This window comes from Sarcophilus harrisii, chromosome X (genome assembly GCF_902635505.1).
Source record: "Sarcophilus harrisii chromosome X, mSarHar1.11, whole genome shotgun sequence".
In the NCBI taxonomy this organism is placed as follows: Eukaryota; Metazoa; Chordata; class Mammalia; order Dasyuromorphia; family Dasyuridae; genus Sarcophilus; species Sarcophilus harrisii.
The window spans coordinates 53920527-53935653 of record NC_045432.1 but is presented as its reverse complement, the minus strand read 5'-3'; the positions used below and the strand labels follow the sequence as shown (position 1 = coordinate 53935653).

General features: G+C 46.2%; 1 protein-coding gene across 6 annotated transcripts in view; it reads left to right on the top strand.

Annotated features, from left to right (window-relative positions):
- The first annotated feature begins 2713 nt into the window (after window positions 1-2713).
- The window catches only part of ZNF185 (zinc finger protein 185 with LIM domain), a 57880-nt gene continuing 45466 nt past the window's right edge, over window positions 2714-15127 (top strand). For 2 of the 6 annotated variants that reach the window (XM_031944482.1, XM_031944485.1), the window contains exons 1-2: window positions 2714-2836; window positions 10186-10323. The gene's annotated coding sequence lies outside the window, so the exon portion shown is untranslated. The remainder of the gene's footprint in view (window positions 2837-10185; window positions 10324-15127) is intronic. The other 4 variants (XM_031944479.1, XM_031944480.1, XM_031944484.1 and 1 more) reach the window with 3 other exon arrangements.

Below are 15127 nucleotides of genomic sequence, written 5' to 3'. Positions count from 1 at the left end.
TGGCTGAGGGGAAAATTTCTCTGATAAAGGTCTCATTTCTAAGATACATAGGGAAACCAATAAAAATGGAGAAGAATAAGAACTGTTCCCAAGTGACAAATGGTCAAAGGATTTGAATAGGCATGCTTCAAAAGAAGAAATCTGAGTTATTAATAGCCATGTGCAAAAATAGCACAACCTCATATAATTAGAAAAATGCAAATTAAAACAACACTGGAGTTTCATTTCACACCCATCAAACTGGCAAAGATGACCAAAAGAAAGGAAAATTACAAATTTTGGGAAAGCTGAAGGAAAGCAGGTACATTAATGCACTATTGCTGGTGATGTTACAAATTGATCCAAATGTTTTAGAAAGTAACTTGCAATGATACTCAAAATAATCACTAACCTTTAACTCACCCTTTAATCCAATGGTCCCACTACAAGGCCAGTAACATAAAGAATTTTTTTTTTTTGTTTAAAAGAGCAAAGGGATCCATATATACAAAAATATTTATAGCAGCTCTTTTTGTCATGGCAATGAACTGAAAAGAGAAGTTTCCCATCAAAAAGTCTGATTTAGAGAAACCTGAGAAGACTTCTATGAACTGATAACAATAAAGGCAGCAGAGCTAGAACAGCAATGCATACAATTTTATACAGTATCAGTGACATTGTAAAGACTAGCAACTTTGAAAATACTTGAGAATTGTAATTATTGATCACAGTAACAAATCACAATTCCAGAGGGACCAGTGATGAAGCAGACTACCCACCTCTTGACTGAAAGGTCAAGATGATGAGTGAGAGGTAGATAAATAGAAAGTTTGTTTCTGCTTGATTATGTAGACTTGTTATAATGTTTTGTTTCCTTTTTTCTTCAACAAAGCAGATGGTGAGAGAAAAAGGAAATACATTTATGATAATTGAAAACAAAATAATAAGCCTTAACAGCCTTGACCCCTTAGGAGACTATATTATTATCTCTTCATGAACTTATATGAAAAAAAAATTATTTTTACTAACCTTCGATTTTCTTTGTAGTACTACATATTTTATTTTTCTTCTTTTAAACACATGATTCCAAGGAGAGGTCCAAAATCTTCACCAGACGACCAAGAAGGTCCAGGGCACTGCCAAAGTTAAAAAAAACCCTTCACTTATGGGATCAGGAGCAGTGTCTGGGTGTCTGGGTCAAACTCTTTCTCACTCACACCACATTAATTTAGATTCCATTTTGGTTGGGGGGTGGGACACCAAAGCAAATACTATCTATTGAGGGCCTCCAGTCCATATTCTTCCTTATGCAGTCACCATTGCCCTGCTGATAGGGGCCAACCCCTCGGGAAGTCCCAGCCTAACCTTTCTGTCTTTGGTTACTTGCCAAGTTCTTTTTCGTACAAGGTTCTTAGTCAATTTGATCCAGAATGCCTTGGACATCCACTACCTCTGCTATCTCACACAAGTTTTTAACCTCAGCCTCATTTGAATAATATTAATAAGAATAAAAATAATTAATGATAATGCTAACCTACCTTACAGGGTTGGATGTGGTGAGGAAGATGCTTTGAAACTTTAAGTAACCTAAATCTGACATCTAACCTGCACTGACATTAGATCCTAGCCCCTTTGTGAAAAGCCCTGACTTTGTAGATAGGAATTTGATAGATTTTTTTTGTAAGTCAGGAGGAAAGCAGCTCAGGTTTACACTGGACTTGAGTCAGAAGACCAAAATTTAAATCTTTGTTCTGCTCCTTTTCTTCTGTGTACTTTTTACCTGTTACTTAAGTGCTCTTTGCCTCAGTGTTTTCATCTGTAAAATAGGGACGATGACTCTAATAATGGCATTCTTACTGTACAGGGATTCTGGGAGGACCAAATGAGAGATAATAGGTGTAAAGTGCTTTAGAAAATGTAATGTGTTCTGGAAATATTAACCACTGTTTTGGTTTTTTGGATGTTTTCTAGGTCATTAGATAGCAAGCCCAGAATCCATTACTAGGACCATAATGGAAACCTTTGGGGCTTAGTCTTGCTCACTAGAACTAATCTCCATGGCACAATGCTCTGGCAGAGAACTTTAGTGAAAGAAGCACAGGCCTTGAAACACTACAGAAATATGAAGTTGGGGGGTGACTAATGGAAAAAGTGCTGGGCAAGTGAACACAATATCTAAGACATGCCAGAGATTTTCTAGATGCCATTTTTCTACACATCTACCTACTAAATTAGCATTTGAACCTAATTCTAGGTGGAAGCTGTTGAGGTTTCGATTTATGATATAGGGGCAAACTGACTGGCCTTGGCAGCCAGAGAAACTGGGTTAAAAATCCCAGAGTTTGCCTCTAAGAATAAAAACTATCTCTTAGTGGCCTTGGTCAATATTTTTAATCTCTGTGTTGTTCCTCTGTCCCTATCTATAAAATGAGGGAGTTAGAGATGATAACCTCTAGGCCTCCTTCCTTAGTCCAAAAGTAACTATTGGTCAACCTACACAAGGACAGTGATTTGAAACCAAGTTTCTACTAGTCCAGGAAGAATGTTAATCAACCTTCACAACCTAGATGGATTGGAAACTAAGTTTCCCTGTATTCCCAGTTCCGATGAGCTGCTCAAAAAAAAAAAAAAAAAAAAAAAAAAAAAAAAAAGGAACTCCATCAATGATTGGGCCCCCTTTGTATCTAAACATCAAACTACAGTATGATTGGTAGATGTAGAGTCTGAAGGGAGGATCTACTGAACACGCCTTTCTCGTGCCAGGCAATAACTGGCGTTGCCCACCTTGCTCTCTCTCTCACTTGATCGGCTCGATCGAGGCTACCTTCCCTTCTCTTTGAGTTGGACTCTGCTTCAGGTCAGTGTTAATATATTTTAGAGGGCCTCTCTCTTTGGCAAGACGGGCTTTATGTGGGCTTTTCAGTTCCCCGTATATCTTGGGCCAACTTTGGTGGACCATTAATTGGGTAACTTTTATTGGGGGTTTACTTGGCCACCTTGGGAAATGTGGATGCTTTTCAAAAGCTTCCCAAATACCAAGGTCCATTTCTAGATCACTTCTTGTTTTTATTTTACAGCTTTGATCCTCAGCAAAGGTATTAATGGTCCTAAATTTTATTTTGGTAAAATAGTAGAAAGGGCATTGGGCTTAAAGGGAGGAGAATATTAGGTTTGAATCGTCCCTCTTCAGCTCATTTAGTTATCATTTTCCTCACCTATAAATTGATTATAGCGATACTTGTCTTAAGTTACCTCATTATTGTGAAAATTAAGTGAGATGTGAGTAGTGCTTTGTAAATCTATACATTGCTACAAGAATGTCAGTACAGCTTCTTCTCCTTGATTTTATGAGAATTACTTTTCCTGTATTTGTTCTGGGTCCCGGTCTGCCCGTTTTTATCGTCTAGAAAATAACTGGGGATGTCGGACAATGGAGACCTGGTAGAGGAATGCTGCTAACTATTATGGGGACCATCTTGGCTGATGGGGCAGGAATTTTACTGGCAGTCCAAGACAGGAACTACCTTTGAGGCTTGGGCTTGGTTTGGCTGTGTCAGGGTCTGGGACAAAGCAGGCCCATCAGCTTGCTGTGGACTAGCTGTTTCCTCCTGAGGAAAATAGAGAAGAGAATGGGAAAATCCAGAGTGGGGGGGGGGAGGGGGAGAGGAGGCGGGAAAAGCAGAGGAAGAAGAGGAAAAGGGGGGAGGAAGAGGAAGAGGAGGTAAAAGAGGAGGAGGAAGAAGAGGAGGAGGGCGTGCTCTCTCAGGGAACAAGGAGATGCTGGGCAAGCTTGGAATGACCCAATGGCAGTTTGTTTTATGGGCTATTGAGGAAGATAATTATGAAACTATTAAATATCTCTCTATAAAATAATAATGCTTTTAAAAAATTATTACTGCTAATTTTTGCTTTATCGTTTGCTGGGTGCTGACTGCCAGGAATTAAGACTCTATTAATTAACCCTGTATGGGTTTAGCGGAATGGGAGCCACTGTATAAAAAAACCGTTAACCCTGGCGCTCCCTTCCGAGCCCCGCCCCTCTCGCTCCCTTCCGAGCCCCTCCCTCAGCTCTCCTTTCCCTTTTCCTTCCCAGCTGTTCTTCCGCATTTCCAGACCCTTCCCTATTTTCTATTCCTTCTAGCCCCTCCTCCTTGCGTATGACCCCATCTTTTCACTCGCTTTTCCTCTTCCGCAACTTCAGTTCCTCATTTAGCCCCGCCCTTTCCTCTCTTAGCTCCCGCCTCTTCCCCCTCTGCGTTTAGCCCCTTCCGCAACCCTACGCTCCCAGCGCCATCAGTCCGTGCCTCCTATCCCCGTCACACGCACGCACGGAATGCTTAGCTCCTTCCGCAACCCTACGCCCCGCCTCGTCCGCAATCTCGGCGCTGGGCTCCGCAATCTCGGCGTTTAACCCCGCCCCTTTCACCGTCTTCTTTCTTTGCTCCCGCCCATCCTGCAGTCCTTTCCCTTGCTCTCACCCCTCCTTTGCAGTCTTGCTCTGATGTCTTCGTCTTCCCCCCCCCCCCCCCAGCGCCTTCTCTTCCATGCTTCTTCCCCCCCACCTCAGCGCTCCTTTCTCCTTTCTTTCCCTCGCTGGTGCTCTCAGTGCACTGCCTCTTTCTCTGTTCTGTGCCTCTGTTTCCTTTTATCTCTCTGCACATTTTTTTCTCCGCTGTCTGCCCCCTGGAGTTTGCTTTCTGCATCTCTGTCTTCTGTGTGCCCCTCCCTTCCAGCTAAAGGCCTGGATTCAAATTTAGAATCATTTAATCTCACCTTGGGCCTTAGTTACTTCATCTGTAACTCAAAGTGGGCTTTTACATTAGGAGATAGTGAGTTTCCCCTCACCAGAAATCTTCAAGGATACTGATTAAAAAGAGGTTGATCACAAAGTTTTGCAAGAGGGAATGTTGAAAACTATCATGCATTTTGAAAAATAAAAAGCTATTATAATTAAATAAATATGTATTTGTCAAAAAAAAAAATAGGTTGAAAAGTGGAACAGAGTAGGTACAAAAAAATTGGGAAAACTGCAAAGTAGTCTAGTAGAAATTAGGTAAAGACCAATAATTCACATAGTAGATGCTGAGATAAACTAGAAATGGATACATGGCTTAGATAGAAATTGCCTTTTATATCTATGGAGAGAGGAGATTCATGACCAAATAAGGAATAGAGGATCACAGGGGTGAACTAAACAGGTTTAATTACATGAAATTAAAAAGGTTTTGAACCCATTACAGCTAAAATTAAAAGGGATAATAATAATAATAAAAATAAAAGGGATAAAAAAATGAAAATTCCAAGATGTATAAGGCACTGATTTAAATTTACAAGAATGATACAAGAAAGCAGTCATTTCTCAATAAATGAAAGATAGACCTGTATATAGTCTTCAGTGAAATCCAAGCTATCGATAGCCTTATGAAAATCACTACCAAGTAGAGAAATGTACATGAAAGCCACTCCAAAGTTCTACTACGCACTCATCAGACTGGCAAAGAATAACAAAAAAGTCAAATTACAAATGTTGAAAGGGCAGTAAGAAAATGCATATCAGTGTCCATTTAAGGGCTATAAATTGGTCCAGCCATTCCGGAAAACAATTTAGAACAAGGCATCAAAAAGTCACTAAACTGCATTTCCTTTGACCCAGTAATGTACTAGACTAGGTCTATATCCCAAAAAGACAAAAGAAGGAGGAAAAGAGCATATATATTTCTCAAATATGCATGGCAATTCTTTTTGTGATGGTAAAGAACTGAAAACTAAGGGGGTGTCCATTTATTGGGGAACAGAACAAATTATGATAAATGAATAGACTGGAATACTATTGCATCCCAAGACAGCTGCTGGGCCCAATATATAAAGAACTAGAACTAGAGACAAGGAGCCCAGGGTTCATTTCCAGCCTCAAACATTTAGTAATTCTATGACCCCAGGAAAATAACTGACTTGCCTACTCTCCTCATCTATAAAGTGGGGATAATAACACCTACCTCGCAGAATGATAAAATGAAATGATATTTATAGTTTTGTAAAGCTCTTAAAACACTATATAAACGCTAGGTATCATGGTGACTATTGTGCTGTGTGAAACGATGAGGCAGATGGTTTTAGAAAAACCTGGGAAGTCTAAATGGATGCAGATCCAGAAGAATTTCTATAATACCAACATTTTAAAGGCTAAATACTTTGAAAGACTTCAGAACTCTGAGCAATGTAGTAACCAACCGTGATTCCAGGGGACCAGTGATGAAGCATGCTGACCTTTTCCTGATGGAAAGATGGATGGACTTGAGTGTCAATTGAGACATACATTCTTGGTCATGGCCAGTGTGGAGATTTGTTTTGCTTGACTATATAGGGTTTTATTTTTCCTTTTTCCTTTTTTTTTTTTTTTCCAGTTTGAGGGAGGGGAGAAAATAAATGCTTGTTAATTAAAAGTTTACAATTTTCTAACTCCATTCCCCACCTCCAAAAGAGAGAGAGTTTCAACCTCTCTCAGAGTTTTTTTGGGACTGATTATACAGGAGTCTATACATGGACTAGATTGTCTCCAAGGCATCCTTCTAGTTCTGACTTTCAGTAATTGGCCCATGGCCTTAACTGGTAAGTGTCCCAAATGGAATTCGAACTCAGGACTTTCCCTCCTGATTCCAGGCGTGGAGTCAAGGCAGCTCTTTCTCAGTCCTATATTTGGCTCCCTCCTGTTTGGTGGTGGCTCACAGGATTGGGATCAGGGTTAGCCCCAATTCCCTGAAGAGCTGTGGAACTCAGGAGTGGCCACTAGAGGGGGCAGGCAGCTCCTCAGGGCACTTGAGCAGCTTCCTAGGCTTAGCTACTCCAGAAGGGATCTTCCAGCGCTATACAATTTGGTGACGTGTGTGCGCGTGAGCACGCGTGTGTCCGTGTTAAAATCTCAGAGAGACGTTGCCCTAAATGCGGAGGCTGGCTAGAGGGCCAGTCTTGGAGTCAGGAAGTCCTCGACTTAAATTCTGGCTCAATGACTCCTAGCTCTGACCTCTGGCAAATCACTTACTCCCTAAAAGCCCTTAGGAAACTGTCTAAAACTATATAGTTCCGGGACTGAATTGCTGATCTGTATTGTAGAAGGGATGTTCCAAACCAGGGCTTCTCTATACCAGTACAATCCAAGGTCTAGATGAAAAACAAACAACGATTTACCATTCCAAAGCTTTTCTCACAGAAAGAGAGAGCCTCTCACTAAGATAAGGGTACAGAATTTAAAGCACCCTAAAAATTCTGCCTGTCAATATGGAAAGGGAGCCAGCCAGCCAAAGGAGGGTCTGAAGAAATGAAGCATAATCTATCTGAAGAGGGGAGGAGGACCAAGGAGAGATCCAGGGTTGCTCCTGGGCATTTAGCTTGACGTTTTTAGAAAAAGATTCTCTGGAGCAAGTGATTGGGCATCAAGGGGGATCCTTGGTGCCTCCTGGGATCCTTTTAGAAAGCTGAAGGCCCAGTGTGCCTTGGTGAGGTAGGGAACAGGCTGGGGCATGGCCAGGGAGAGCTTGATAGAAGCGGAAGGGGGAAACTCTGCTCAAGCAGAGCTCTTCCGCCAGGCTTTGAAAGAGGGGAGCCTAAGGTAGAGAGGGAAGATGAGCCAGGGCAATTCAAGCCTGAAATGTGACCCGTCCCCTCTTACTCCCCATCCACCTTGGGCTCCATGATCTAAGCTCCCTCATCAGCCCCTGGCTGTGGCCATAGGCCCTGCCTTGCTTCCACCACAAGGCAAGAGTTGGAAGTCTAGCCGTGGATCCCATGGCCGGGCCCACTGGGCATCTAACCCCTTCTCCCACCCCTCCTCAGGAGCAGACCAGCACTATTCTCAGCCCCACCCATCTTCCACCTCCCCAGCTTGGAAAGCTCCCCAGTTGGCACATGAGAATTATTCTGTTCCCCAGAGCAGAGATAATCTCTTCATCAGAAACTGCTTGTCAGGTGTTGGGAGAAGGGGGTGAACGCTGGGGTAACAGACCAGCTTTGTGACTGTTTTTCTGGCTGTGAAAAAGAAAGAAACAAGACTGGGGAAAGCAAGCACATTCCACACTTGTCCCACTCACCTCAGTCCGACCACCAGACACCGCACCCTGTCTTCTAGAAGTCCTTGGAGTTGACAGGGTATCCCTCCTACCCCATTTGCAACTAGTGGATGTGCAAACCTCTGCACATGTCCTCTCTCTTGACCCTCACCACACTCCTTGGGAGAAGAGTAGTTGGGAATGTTTATACAGAACAGGAAACCGAGGCTCTGATCAAGCGACTTGCCAGTGCCTCCCCTCCCATCCAAATCCAGCTCTTCTACTTACTGCCTCGGGAAGGCCAGTTTTTGACCAAGTCGCTTCCTCTCTCAGGGCCTCGGTTTTCTATGTGTACAGTGAAGAGAATGGGCTAGGTGATATCTAGGGTCTCTCCAGCTTTAAACCTCATCTCCCTCCCCTAGTTCGGTGCCTGGTCCATAGCAGGCAGCGAAGACGTGCCTGGTGATTGGTCGCCTCTAGGAGAGAGCCAAGCTCAGAGAGGTTTATTCGCAGAGTGGGGTCCTTGCATCAACACTGACCTTTAAATTCTTTCACTTAATGTTCTTTCCACCCCATGTCATGGCCTTCCTGGGGCTGGGGAAACTTCAGGGCCATGCGGGTCCCTGGGGCCTCCCCTAGCTGGCAGAAAGAAATTGTCAGCTGCCATCTCCTGGGCTCCCGTGTGATTATGGAATTGTGGGTACCTGGAGGGAGGGGAAGGGATTATAGATCAGAAACCACGTAGCCCAGTGGTATCAAACTCACAATGAAATACCTAAGCTTATCCCAGCTGACTTGTTGCTGAGCCCATTTTACAGATGGGGAGCTTAGAAAAGGTACTTTTGGTAGAGAAAGAAACATTCCCTTTCCTCTTGAGGTGGGGGGACATGTCTCTACTCTCTGCCAGTGGGTAGCTGGAAAGACAACTGGATTTTATCCCTGCCAGCTATAAGTAGGCCTGGGGGAGAAGTCAACATCTCCCATCTAATCCTTCTTTTTCATGTTACCGGAGACCAGATCTGGGATTTCAGTGGTGTGGGGGGGCTCCCTTTGCCCATGCACATCTCTACCTGCTCTACCATTTCTGGTCTAAAAGAGATGCCCTGAGGTACCCAGAGATGGTACAGAGACTAGCCCGATCACCTAGCCACCACATGCCTCTGAGCAGGCCTTAAACAGTGTCGAGGCTGGCTTTGACACCACAAAACCCTGCTACTGGAAGGACCCTCAGCATTCGGCATGCTCCATCAGTAGCATTTGGGGTCCCTAGGACCTTTAGGAGCCTTGTATCCCAGACCCCTCTAAGGCAGGGGATTAAAGTCAGAGGCTGAAGGTTGAACTCCAAGCACCATTATTTAGGTCCGGTGTCCTCCTGTGCTAGTCATTTCCTCTCATTGCTATTTGGTGGTTTTCAGTTGCCTTTCCAGCTACCCACTGGCAGAGAGTGTAGAGATACCCCTCCATCACTACTACCTCAAGAAGAAAGGAAGTGTTTCTTTCTACACCAAAAAGAACTTTTCTATTGGGCTTCTGCCCTGGGCTTAAGCTTCCCAACTGTAAAATGGACCCACTAATGCGCTTTCAGCTGGGGCAGTCTTAGGAAGGTATCTGTGGAAGCCTCGGGCCCAGTGTGAAACCAGGGAAATGAGCTCAGTGGATGTGGGGGGGGGTCATTCCTTTCCCTTTTGGGGCTGCTTTCAGAACTCTTGTCCCTGACCAGAAAAGGGGGTCAGGGGCCTCACGTCCGGGGTCCTCCATGCCCCCAGCCCCTGCGGGGGTGATGGAGAGGTGAGCAGAAAAGGGACCCGGCCTCACGGCTTTGACTTCTCCAACTAGCCTCTGGAGGTCTGCTCAGCAGCTAGGGGAGCTCCGAGAGGGGCTGGCTGGAGGAACGAGCCTGGCAAGCTGCTGCCCCCTGCCTGGGCAATAGCCAGGGAGTAAATTCCTCCCCTAGGAGAGAGGAGAAAGGAGGATGGAGGCCAGGGAGAGGAGGTGGGTTGGGGCTAGAGGGAGGGCAGGAGAGCAGGCAGGTGAGGTGCTGCGTGTGCGTGTGTGTGTATGTGCGAAGATAAACCTGTTTGTTCCCCTGAAGGGCACAACACACCCAGCCTTCTGCTCCCATACAGTTCCTCTCTCCTGAGTGTATCCTTTCTCTTTTGTGCAGGCAGGAGACTAGCCCAGCTGACCCCAGAGACCCAATCTAGCTCTTCCTTTGGAGGAGCCCAGCAGAACCCAGATCCTGTCACTTTCTGAGTGACAGTCTGAGCTCTGAATCCTAGCAGAGACTGCAGAGCATTAGCAGGTAAGACTGGCCTTAGCCATCCAGCCCCTGGCAGGGGGTAGAATCAAGGGGGAGCTCTGGGGGCAGGCAGAGAACACAATGCCAGCTTTGAGCTAGGAGATTAGTCCTTGCTCTAGCACTCACTCGCTAAGTGAGTCCCTTCACTGTGTCTGACTCAGCTTCCCCATCTGTAAAGCCAGGGGATTGTACCAAATGATTTCACTGTTGTGGTCCAATTTTAACATAATGGGAACCTTAAAAAGGAAAGCAGTCACTATGAATGTATTCTATTAGCGTGGCCCGGTGGGAAGCTGACCCGAGTTCAAATTGTGCCTGTGCTTCTGTAAATACCTGTGTGACTCTGAGCAAATCAATTCACTTCTCTGGCTCTTTGCATTAGCGATGAGGTGTGAGAGGAGCTCAAAGGCCACATTCTACAGCTCTGTTCCTAAAATGATCAGTCAACAGTGTGAAAATGGCCTGATTTTTAGACTTGGGTATTGTCACCTTTACCTTCACTCCTTCTCAAAGAGAGAGTACAATTGTGCTGTGACTGGTCTGACGGAGCCTAGTCAGCCTGTGTGACTCGGTCCCAAGACCCTGGGTATGACTTGGTATCTTAGCGATTGTGAATCTCATGGGACGACCGTAGGAAGTCTCAAGTGCTTGCCGAGATGCTCACACCAGAGACTCTGGGTAAAGCAGGACAGGAATGGTGGCAGTGGTAGTAGCGGTGGTAGTGATGGTGGTAGTGGTGGATTTAGTCTGTATTATCTCATTAATAGCCAGTAGGAGCTGGGGTGACCTTTGGGGAGGAAGCACACTCAGGATGGGACCTTGGTGAGGAGCCGGAGGTGTGGAGCATAAGACCCCTAGACTAAGGGCTTCCAGCTGGGCTTCTCTGCTCACTGGTGGGGAAGCTCGGGCCGGACCTGGCTCAGCTCCGGCTCCGCAAAGCTGGCCGTGGTCTTATCTCCTTGGGGAAGAGGGAGGCAAGCCAGCGTTGAAGAAAGAGAAGCTGAATTCCTCATGCCAGGGCAGCTTTGGCCCCTCTAACAGAAAGAAGTAATGGGTGGGGGAGGCTGGGCCTTGGCTGGGGTGGGGTGGGGGAGCTGCATGCCTCTTTCCCTCCCATTCTCATACTCCAAGGGCATCAGAGATTCAGAGGGCCAGGGCCAAGGGCCTGTCACTCCTAATGATGGACTCGATTCTCAGTGGTAGGCCGGCGTGTGGGAAGCAAAGGCCGAGAATGGAAAGTAGAGCAGACCGGGAGGTGGAAGATTAGGAGCTAGACCTGGCTCTGCCATTTAAGTCAGTGAGTGACCCTGGGCGTCAGTTTCCACAGCCCCATAAAGAAGTGGAACTAGCTAGCCCTCCAGACCTCCGTTCGGCTCCCCCAGCCTGCGGACTCCCTCTGCCAGATATCACGCACGGAGCTAATAAAGGGAAGCCATATGGACGGGTGGGGATATAGAAACGGCCCCTCGGAGGAAGTGGCAGTAGAACAAAGCCAGGGATCCTGCAGAGGATAAGACAAGGAAGTACATCCCAGGCAAAGACATGAAAGCCAAAGATTCAGTAGGATGTGCTTAGAACAGCAAAGAGTCCTCTCTACAGTGGTTTGGGGGAGGAATTGTCAGGTGACTTCTGGGTGGGCTGTAGTGGGGATTCCTGTGCAGGTAAAGGTTAGACTAGGTGCTCTCTGAAGCCTCTACATATTGGCCTAGGATTGGATCCTGCCTCTCTTCTTTGGCACCTGGGAAAGCTTGGCCATTGAGTCCCTGCCCCTCTGCATCTCAATTTCCTCATCTGTAAAATGAGAGGCTTAAATGGGCCTTCTAGCTGTGAGGCCCCAGATAAGGATGTGGGGGGTGGGAGACAGGCAAAACCTGGAATCCTGATTCCCCCCCCCTTGCCCTGGTGTGTAAAATAATGTCCTCCCCTGGTCAAGACGAGTCCTCAGCTTCCAATGGCCATTTTCGGGTGTTATTCGTGGCCTCAGCCTTTTCCATCGTCCACGGAGCTTCCCTTTCCCAGTTCCATTTGGGGGCCATCGCTTTAGGATGTCTTGAAGAATGGGGTGTATTCTTCCTAGCCACAGGAGCCCGTCAGGGAGAAAATAGTAGCCATCTAACTCTGGCTGGCTGTTACAAGGGAAAGTTCTTTATGGGATGAAGAAGTAGCAGCAAGGTGCCAAAGAGACTGGCAAGAAAACGTTTCAGGACAAGATAGCGGCTGCTTTTTGTTTTCCCTGGGTGGCACTGAGGTGAAGGACTAGCTCAGAAACTTCCTTCCGATGGACCATCTCATCGTTCTTCAACCCATGAGAAAGCATTTGTTGAGTACCTACTGTGTACTGTACCGTACCTGCTGCATTGGGGGAGATACCAAGTTTTGACAGGGTATATTTCCTGTCCTCATAAAATTTGGCGTTAATATTATTAAGCACCTCTGATGTACCAGGCACTGTTAGGGACTGGGATCAAAAACAGGCCCTACTCTTGCAGGGTGCCCATTCTCAGTGGAATTTAAGTTCCAGAATTTTCTCTTCACCCACACTCATTATCCCATTTTCTCATCTCTGAGTGCCCAGCCCTGGGTGGGGGTACTCACAATCCTGCCTGACACCCAGGGCAGTGAACTGGAGTCCCGAGTTCTAAACGTCCACACACCTCCTGGACTAGATGGGAACTCTAGGTCAAAGGACATGGTGAAGTAGGAAGAGGGGAGCCAAGAGACCCATTTCAGGAAGGTAGAAAAGGGAAAATAAAAGAAAAAAAGTTATATTTTTGAACGCCAGTGAGTTCATGTCTTGCCTTAAAAATTTACTAGCTATATGACCCTGGCCAAGTCACTTAATCCCTGCCTCAGGTTTTTTTTTTTTTAGTCTGTAAAACAGGGGTCATGATAGCACCTACCTCCAAGGATTGTTATAAAGAATAATTGAGATAGCAATTCTAATTAGCACAGAGCCTGGCACATAGTAGGCACTGTATAAATGTTAGCTACGATCTCAGAATAATGTTTTTAAGCGCACAGTATGAAGCGTATAGAATTTCCAAGGAAACAAGAAGAAATAAATGCTAGCTGTCCTCATTCTCAAGTTGCCCATGTTCACCTAGGAGTGGTTCTTGCAGAGGGTGCTTGGATTCAAATACAGGTTGAACTAGATAGCCTCGGAGGTTTCTTGTGATTCAGATTGAGACTTTAGAGACCGGACTTGAAAATCCAGCTCCTGGTTTCACCAGCAAAGACACTGAGGCAGCTGGTGTCAGATGATGCCGTGGTCATGTGTGCTCCTGGATATCTCAAGGAGTGACTGGAGCAGGAGGAGCGGGTACTTCCTGCTCAGAAAATAGCACACGCCCGGCTTTGGCTTTATCACCAGGGAGAGAATTCCCATCTGTCCTCAGGCCACAGCCGAGCCAGGGGCTCTGGTGACCCTGACCCTCTGCCAGGGGGAGTGGGGGAGGTGAGGAGAGGGACCTCCTGTGTTTTTCTGACACTTCAGAATTAAATCTGAGAACGCAGGCTGGGTAACTAGATGGTATGGCACACTTCAAGTCAGGAAGAGATGTGACTTCAAATCTGGCTTAAGAGACTTAGCATCTGTGTGGTCCTAGGTACCAAGTCACTTAATCTGTGATGATCCTTACTTTCCTCTTCTGTGAAATGGGACTCATAGGACACCTCCATTCAGGGTGGTTCTGATGCCCGAACACGGTAACATGGAAAGTACTTTGCAAACCTGCCAGTGTTCTAGAAGTGCTAGCTGTTATTCTGAATAGGCCTCTCTGCTAATCGGAGGATAGCTTGGGACACATTCGCCGAGAAGGAAAATGTGCCCTGGAGCCAAGGGAAGTGCAAGAATCGAGAGTTGAGAGTGTTCCATCCTTTGGGTCTGGAACCCACGTTGGGCTTTTGTGCAATAGTCATGCAAGTAACTAGATTTCCAGACCATAATCCCACTGAAATTACTGACTCCTGACCAAGGCCAATAGCGGGTAGTTGGCCAGGAAAGGGCATCTAGTTCAACCTCCCTGTCTTGCAGAGAGGGAAACTGAGGCCTTGAGAGGGGAAGTACCTTGTCTAAGATCACACAGAGAGTGGCAGAGTCAGGCCTCAGACTCCAATCCCAAAGGCTCACCAGGACATCGTTTCATATATGGGCATCAAATATGGAGAAGTTGTTCAGTAATACTGTACCGGAGTACGGGGCGGAGTCCTTAAGGCTGAGACTGAGGCCCAGCACGTAAAGCTGGGGACTCTTCCCACAGGGCGAAGGTAGGGGCTAGCAGCCCCCAGCTCGGCTGTTCAGTCCTCTTCCCCACTAGCCACTAAGGAGCCAGGATCATGTACGTCTGGGGCTGGGGAGGAGGAGGAAGTAGTCAAGCTGCTACTGCTGCTAGGCAAGAGGGTATCACAGGAAGTACATTAAGAATGGGGTCCAGGGGCAGCTAGGTGGGGCAGTGGATAGAGCACTAGCCCTGAAGTCAGGAGGACTAGAGTTCAAATGTGACTTCAGACCTTAACACTTCCTGGCTGTGTGACTCTGGGCAAGTCACTTAACCCCAATTAACTCAGGGGAAAAAAAGAAAAGAAAAAAGAATGGGGTCCAGCTAGTTTCATATGTGTGATCTTGTCAAGGCTCATCCTTCTCTGGGCTTCAGTTTCTTCAGAGGGAGTTGAACACAATGGCCTCACTTAGGTCTATTCTAGCTTTAAATCTGTGATCCTGGGGTCCCAGGATCCCTTTCAGTTCTGACCAACTACATCAGACCTCACTTGATCATCACAGACCAAGCTAGATAGAAAGCAATCAGGG